The 8,268-nt window shown below is 39.6% G+C and overlaps 1 pseudogene; it reads left to right on the top strand.

The window, feature by feature from the left end:
• The first annotated feature begins 7,000 nt into the window (after nucleotides 1–7,000).
• LOC102276197 (large ribosomal subunit protein uL22-like) lies at nucleotides 7,001–8,022 on the top strand (annotated as a pseudogene).
• Nucleotides 8,023–8,268: the final 246 nt, after the last annotated feature.

Raw genomic sequence — 8,268 nt, 5'->3', positions numbered from 1 at the left:
GTGTTAATAGAAACTGTCAGGCCTATGCTCACTGCCCACGTGATGGTCATTGATCTGCTCTAATGGCAAGACAAAGACTTATGAATTCTGGACACCATTTTGAAGCTGGGCTGTACTTACTGCCCCTTCAGACATCTGCAAGATATTAATCAACTGATAGCTATTTTTAGTTTCAGATGGGCTAGTCCTTTCCAAATTGGATACTGGGAAAGGGATATATGAGATTAATGAGGGACCTCAGTTGATACTGAAGTGCTGAGAACTAAACAGCAGAATAGAGATACAATTACTGTGGGCTCTGTCCCATGTATGATCCGTAAAGTGAGAAATTAAACCGAATATAGTAAGACTTACTAACAACTGAGGATCCTACTGACCAAAAGAACTCAAATGTATTTTTTATTTTTTGTGAGAGATCTCAATTTAAAGCATAGGGAATTGCATATGCTGTGGAATTCCAGAATTAACCTTTAGTCCATACATGGCAATGATTATTTTTAAGTCAGCATTTTCGTTTGCTATTTTTAGGAAAAGAAATTTAATGTGAAGGAAACTGAGGACCATTTTACAATGTGTATACATGAAGAGAATCAAACAAAAACTCATCATATCAGAGAAAAACATAAGAGATTTGGGGAAAGGAAAGTTTTATGAACACTACAAACATGTATGAATGGGTAGGGATAGGCACAGAGAGGTTTAATAAGTTTGGTACACAGAGCCCACCATCCATTATTTCCATCTGTACTATAGAAAAGAAAAAACTCCAAAATTAAAATCACCCATTGTTCTAACAAAATCTTACTAAAAGTGATGTCATAAATATAATGACCATTATGAATAGCTTTTCTCCTGTTGTGTGTGAGAAGACTAACATTATCTCATGAATATTATATGATGTTATACATTTATGATATATGTATGTGCTTACGGCTAAGTCGCTTCAGTCATGTCTGACTCTGTGTGACCCCATAGACGGCAGCCCACCAGGCTCCCCTGTCCCTGGGATTCTCCAGGCAAGAACACTGGAGTGGGTTGCCATTTCCTTCTCCAATGCATGAAAGGGAAAAGTGAAAGTGAAGTCGCTCAGTCGTGACCGACCCTCAGTGATCCCATGGACTGCAGCCTTCCAGGCTCCTCCGTCCATGGGATTTTCCAGGCAAGAGTACTGGAGTGGGGTGCCATTACTCGCTCAGTTATATCTGACTCTTTGTGACCCCATGGACTGTAGCCCACCAGGCTCCTCTGTCCATGGAATTCTCCAGGAAAGAATACTTGAGTGGGTTGCATTCCCTTCTCCAGAGGATCTTCCCCACCCAGGGAGAGAACCCAGGTCTCCTGCATTGCAAGCAGATTCTTTACTGTATAAGCTACAGGGAAGTTCATCATATTTGTGATAAAGCAGCCTTAGTCAGTTCATTCTGCCAGAACAAATAATCATAGACTGGGTTACTTAAACAAAGAACGTTTATTTCTCACAGTTCTGGAGGTTGTAAGTTTGGGATTATGGAGCCCACAAGGTCAGGTTCTGGTGAGTGTTCTCACCTACATTGCAGATGGCTGACTTCTCACTGTACCCTCACATAGCAGAAGGATAAGTGAGCTATATCTCTGGCCCCTTCATATGAGAACACTAGTTCCATTCATGAGAGCTTCACTCTCATGACCTAGGTATCTTGCAATGGCCCCCACCTCCAAACACCATCACACTGGGGTAAGGGTTGTGCTGTGCTGTGCTCAGTCGTGTCCAACTCTGTGACCCTATGGACTGTAGCCCTACAGGCTCCTCTGTCCATGGGATTTTCCAGGCAAGAATGGGTTGCCATTTCCTTCTCCAGAGGATCTTCCCCATCCAGGGATCGAACCCAAGTCTCTACACCTCCTGCATTGGCAGGCAGATTCTTTACCACTGAGCCACCTGGGAAGGGTTAGGGTGTAGATACGTGGTCTGTAACCCAACTGTCGATCCATGAGAGCAGCAGAGACAAAAATGTTCACAGAGAAAAAACAAAGGAAAAATGTGAGTTACAACAAAGCCACTGGAGCAAAAATGTTGACTTATGTTCCTACATACAGAGGATAAGAAGGAATTGAGTTAGCCAAGAAGGAAATGGAGAGATGGCTTTTAGAGTTGACCCTGGGTTGAAGGACAAGGGAAAAATGATTTGGAATGTTCTTTGTGTGGAATTCAGAGTGAGAAGCAATTAGTTCAGTTTTGTTTTGTTTTGCTTTTCATTGAAGCTGGGTTTGTAGGTGTACAATAATAGTTTTATTTCAAATTAGTTGTTTCACTGGGAACCCAGTCAGAAAAGGGCCTTTGCTTTCTATCAAACACTGGTTACTAAAGGAAGCAGACTAGTGGGATGAAAATGAAATTCATAACAACCAAGAATTCAGAAATCTAGTTTAACCTCTGCAACAGTACCATCAACCTACATGCATATACTTTGAATACCAACAGGTTCCCCACCGATTCATTCTTATTCATGAAAGGCTAAATATGTGATATTCTGAAGACACTCCTGGGAGTTGGTGAGAGGAAGTTGAGGGAAAATATGGAAAACTACTATTGTGCTGCTTCTCAAAATTTCCTATCTTCATTCTGGATACATGGGGGTAATTATACTCCTCAGGAGTATATTTAGCCTTTCATGAGTTCGATCCCTGGGTCAGGAAGATCCCCTGAAGAAGGGATTGGCTACCCACTCTAGTATTCTTGCCTAGAGAATCCTATGAACAGAGGAGCCTGGTGGGCTGCAGTCCATGGGGTGGCAAAGAGTTGGACATAACTGAGCAACTAACACTTTCACTTTCACCTTAAGCTTAGAAGCGGCCATATGACTTAGTTTTGAAAACAGAATATGAACACGGGTGATGTATTCAAGCCAGGGTACAACAATACGTGAAACATGAACTTACAGATGTGCAAGCTTGTTTTAGAAAAGGCAGAGGAACCAGAGATCAAATTGCCAACATCCGCTGGATCATTAAAAAAGCAAGAGAGTTCCTGGAAAACATCTATTTCTGCTTCATTGACTATGCCAAAGCCTTTGTGTGGATCACAATAAACTGTGAAGAATTCTGAAAGAGATGGGAATACCAGACCACCTGACCTGCCTCTTGAGAAATCTGTATGCAGGTCAGGAAGCAACAGTTAGAACTGGACATGGAACAACAGACTGGTTCCAGATAGGAAAAGGAGTCTGTCAAGGCTTTCTATTGTCACCTTGCTTATTTAACTTATATGCAGAGTACATCATGAGAAACCTGGGCTGGATGAATCACAAGCTGGAATCAAGATTGCCAGGAGAAATATCAATAACCTCAGATATGCAGATGACACCACCCTTATGGCAGAAAGTGAAGAAAAACTCAAGAGCCTCTTGATGAAAGTGAAAGAGGAGAGTGGAAAAGTTGGCTTAAAGCTCAACATTCAGAAAACAAAGATCATGGCATCCGGTCCCATCACTTCATGGCAAATAGATGGGGAAACAATGAAAACAATGAGAGACTTTATCTTTTTGGCTCCAAAATCACTGCAGATGGTGATTTAATTTCAATTACATGAAATTAAAAGATGCTTACTCCTTGGAAGGAAAGTTATGACCAAGTTAGATGGCATATTAAAAAGCAGAGACATTACTTTTCCAACAAAGGTCCGTCTAGTCAAAGCTATGGTTTTTCCAGTAGTCATGTATGGATGTTAGAGTTGGACTATAAAGAAAGCTGAGTGCCAAAGAATTGATGCTTTTGAACGGTGGTGTTGGAGAAGACTCTTGAGAGTCCCTTGGACTGCAAGAAGATCCAACCAGTCCATCCTAAAGGAGATCAGTCCTGAGTCTTCATTGGAAGGATTGATACTGAAGCTGAAACTCCAATACTTTGGCCACCTGATGCAAAGAGCTGACTTATTTGAAAAGACCCTAATGGTGGGAAAGATTGAAGGTGGGAGGAGAAGGGGACAACAGAGAATGAGATGGTTGGATGGCATCACCAACTCAATGGACGTGAATTTGAGTACACTCCTGGAGTTGGTGATGGACAGGGAGGCCTGGAGTACCACAGTCCATGGCGTCACAGAGTCGGACATGACTGAGCAATTGAACTGAACTGACAGGTGACATGTGTCTTCTTTGGGCAGACACATTTAATTGCCATTGGAGACATTTCAGAACTTTCTTCCTTGGCTGCTGTAATCATGGTAGCATGGGTTGATATGGAGATGGAACGCTGAACCATCACATGGAGGACAAGAACCTGGGTGGAGTCACGAGATGTATAGTGCACTTTGAACAGGGTTTAAACCTTTGTTTTGAGCCCACTAACATTTGGAAGTAAGTTGTTTATTGCTGCACCATAACCTAGTCTATCTTGACTAATACAAACTCCAACTTCCCTGAAGACTTGGAATAAACAAAACAAATGCCTTAATACATTGGTATCAAAATCAGTGGACAATTAAGTTAGCAGGGAGCTTTATGTTAGAATAAAGGAATTTGTAACTTTATCACCAAAGTTTACAATTTTTATTAGTTTAATATTTTCAGTAAAACATACCACTCCTTGAAACTATCGACTGAAAGATGAGTGTGTCCAGTAAGATTATTTATAAAGCAATGCTCTACTGACTGCATCATTTCATACACTCGCCCATTTCTTCTTAGCAATTTTCTTTGAATTGCAAATATTTTAAAAGAATGCCAGTTTAGCCATGACCTTAGGAAGATTTCTTACCTGCCTTTTAATTTAGATGTAAAATAGGGTTGCATCTTTATCTTCTGCCTTGAAGTCATTTCATAGGATTTCTTTTGAAATACTTTTGCTATAGATCTGGAGTTAAGAGGATAAATAGGTGAGATAGTAAATATTTTCAGCTTTGTGGCTCATATGATCTCTGTTGCAACTCAATTCTGTTGTAGCACGAAAGCTTCCATAGACAATACACACAAACCAATAAGTGTGTCTCTTTACAAATACAAGCAGCAGGCTGATTTTGGCCCATGAGCTGTAGTTTGCCAAATCTTGCTTTAGATGTTATTTCCAATTCAAGTCACATCCATGTAATTCCATATTATCAGCTATCATGATAGCATGACTATATTAATTTGGAAACTATATTAATGAAATCAACATTCCATCTGGCAACTTATCTGATGTTCTTACAATCATGAAATAAAATACGTACCCTATTTAGGCTCTGGGCTTAATATCCTTTAAAAAAAAATTTTATTTTAGTTTCTTATTTCTTTTTTTTACATCTAGCTCTGCAATACTAGTTCTGTCGGGCTAGATGTAAAAACGAAAGGAGAACTAAAATAAACGTTATATCTTTGTAGGATTTTCAAAAGCCTATTATTTCCTCATGTTACAGTTGAAATGAATTTTTTTAATGGAAACATTTATTTTTTGTTCCTTACAAATACCAAGAGATAAAAATCTTAGTGAGATAAAGGAAAGAAAATGATGATAGTAGCCACTGCAGAATAGAAATGGATCTGTAAAGTTGTTTTCAGAAAATGAAATCATGACTGACATGATCTAACATCTTTCCACCGGGGTGACACTAACCTGTGCCAAATTAGGTCTTTGTTTATTAGTTCAAAATAAAACAATCACTAAAATGCTGCATATACAGGAGACTGTTGGAAAGAAAAGGAAGAGAAAGAAATTATAATACATATATACCTGAATCTCCTAGGAGGAAAACAAAACAATTTTATTCTTTCTAATTTCAGTCTCAAATTAATTTATTTTAATATCATGCATTTTGAACTACTAGGGCAAAGAAGCAAACAAGGAAGGTGGCTATGGCAAATGAATTCAAACCTATAGTAAAATAAGGAAATGAATTATGATAAGACCCAAGGCTATTTTTGTTCCTTGCTTCAAATACCATGGCATAGTGGGGAGATATATGTATCATACAATAGTTCAATGTTTCGGTGAGCACATCTAGAACACTAATTAAAATCAATTTTATTGGCATATAAAAGATGTGTATATGAGCTCTGTCTTTTAATGGACTTGGTTAGTTTGCTCCTGTATATACTCCTTAATATACTAGTCAGTTAGTTTCTAAAGAAAGTGGGGTAAGTTCTCCTCTTGACTGCTTCATTGTTCACTCGGGATGTATAACCAAGGACAAGACCTTATTGAAAGGGAGGAAAATTGATTGATGCCGACTGGAGTGATTCAGGCATGAAATAGATTGCAGTGCATCCCTGTGTCCCACCAGAGCGTGCTTCTGTGTTCAGGTGCCTCTGACTGCGGTATAACTGCCAGGTAGCTGGAGCTGTCACGGAGACGCTGGACAGGACTGAACACTGAAAGTCGAATGGCCAAGAGAGGTGCACATAGACAAACTGGATCAAAGGGGGCTCTGTCAGTGCAAACTGTATGAGCTTGTATAAATCATTTAATCATTTGGAGTTTTGGCCTTCTCAACTCTTAGGCTGAGCTAGATGAAACTGCCAACACTTGACTGTCTAAATCTATGAAATTGACAATTTCATGACTCATGATCTGTGGCTACGTCATTCTATGGCTGTGATCGAATGAAACGTTTCTATAAACTTCTAGGTATAGTATAAATGCATTTATAATTTTTTATTCTTCTTCTGAGTAAAATTATTGACTATAAGGTATTATTTAATGATAATTACAATTTACCATTTTAATTCATTGATTTATTAGACAATTAATAATTGATCATTTAACATTTGTCATTAAAGAAATACAAATTGCACCAAACAGTAATTTATTCAGTCATGTGTATATATCTTGGGATCCTAAAGTTTACTTTGTCACTCATAGAGCATTTGCCAATAGTCATAACGTTGGGTTGGACATGTTCTGCCCAACAATATGCTCTGCTGACATACAGTCTTAGTGCACATATTTGATACGTGTCTTATTCCAGGCTACCTTTCATTTACAACTGTAGTATAATGATATTGGCAAATTCCATCAAGACGTTCCAACAGTCCCACTTGTGAGCTCCATGTCCATCAACGAGCATGCAGGTGTAGAGCAGAGCTCCACTGTGACTTGGAATAGACTTCTATCTTGTATCTCATACATGCGTATGCTCCAGTAAAACCCAATGGTGCAACTCTGAAATACTCAAAATATGTTTGCTTAAAAAATACACATCCAGAGCTTTTCCAGTAAGCAACCTGATAACATGTGCTAAGTCACTTCAGTTGTGTTCAACACTTTGCGAACCCACCAGACTCCTCTGTCCATGGGATTCTCCAGGCAAGAATACTGGAGTGGGATGCCATACCCTCCTTCACAGGATCTGCCCAACCCAGGAACTGAACCCACATCTCTATGTCTGACGCATTGGCAGGCAGGTTCTTTACCACTAGCGCCACCTGGGAAGCAGCCCGAGGTGACCTCTAAAAATAGTGTGCTATTCATTTGACCCAAAAACCCCCACCAAATCATGCAATTCAAGAGGTTCAATCTTCATGTTCACCTGAAGAACACTTGTGAAACCATCCTGGCCATTAAGGGTATGCATATCCAGAAAGCTACCAAGTATCTGAAGGATGTCACTTTAAAGAAGCAATGTGTACCATTTCATCATTGCAGTGGTGCAGTTGGTAGGTAAGCCAAGGCTAAACTGGTGCTGGATAAAGGGCTGGTGGCCCAAAGAGTGCTGAATTTTTACTGCACGTGCTCAAAAATGCAGACAGTAATGCTGAATTTAAGGGCTTAGATATCGATTCTCTGGGCACTGGGCACATCCTGGTGAACAAAGCTCTCGAGATGCACCGCAGGACTTACAGAGCTCATGGTCGGATCAGTCCCTACATGAGCTCTCCCTGCCACATTGAGACTTTCCTTATTGAAAAAGAACAGATTGTTCCTAAACCGGAAGAGGTTGAACAGAAGAAAAAGATACCCCAGAAGAAACTGGAGAAACAAAAACTTATGGCCCAGGAAAAAAATGCCACAAAGAATAAATGCAAATTAAAAAAAATGCACATCCAGAAAGTTATTGAACTCTTTAACTAAGTGTGTATGTTTACAGTATTATAAAACCTGTCAGTTTTGGTCAGTTAGTTATTCATTTGATTTGTTCTCAAGACAATAAACCCAGGGTGAGAGTTGAGCGTTCACACAGGGAGAAGACAGAAATCTAACAGCAGAAAATGGTCACTCTGGGGTTATTAAGGAACCTCAAATGGGTAATTTTAGAACTGGAGAAACAAAGCATAATTCATAATGAGATGTGACAGACGTGCTGATAATGTTTACGAG

Source organism: Bos mutus, chromosome 4, assembly GCF_027580195.1.
Source record: "Bos mutus isolate GX-2022 chromosome 4, NWIPB_WYAK_1.1, whole genome shotgun sequence".
NCBI lineage: Eukaryota > Metazoa > Chordata > Mammalia > Artiodactyla > Bovidae > Bos > Bos mutus.
The sequence above is the reverse complement of the archived record's forward strand: the minus strand, read 5'-3'. Positions and strand labels throughout refer to the sequence as shown.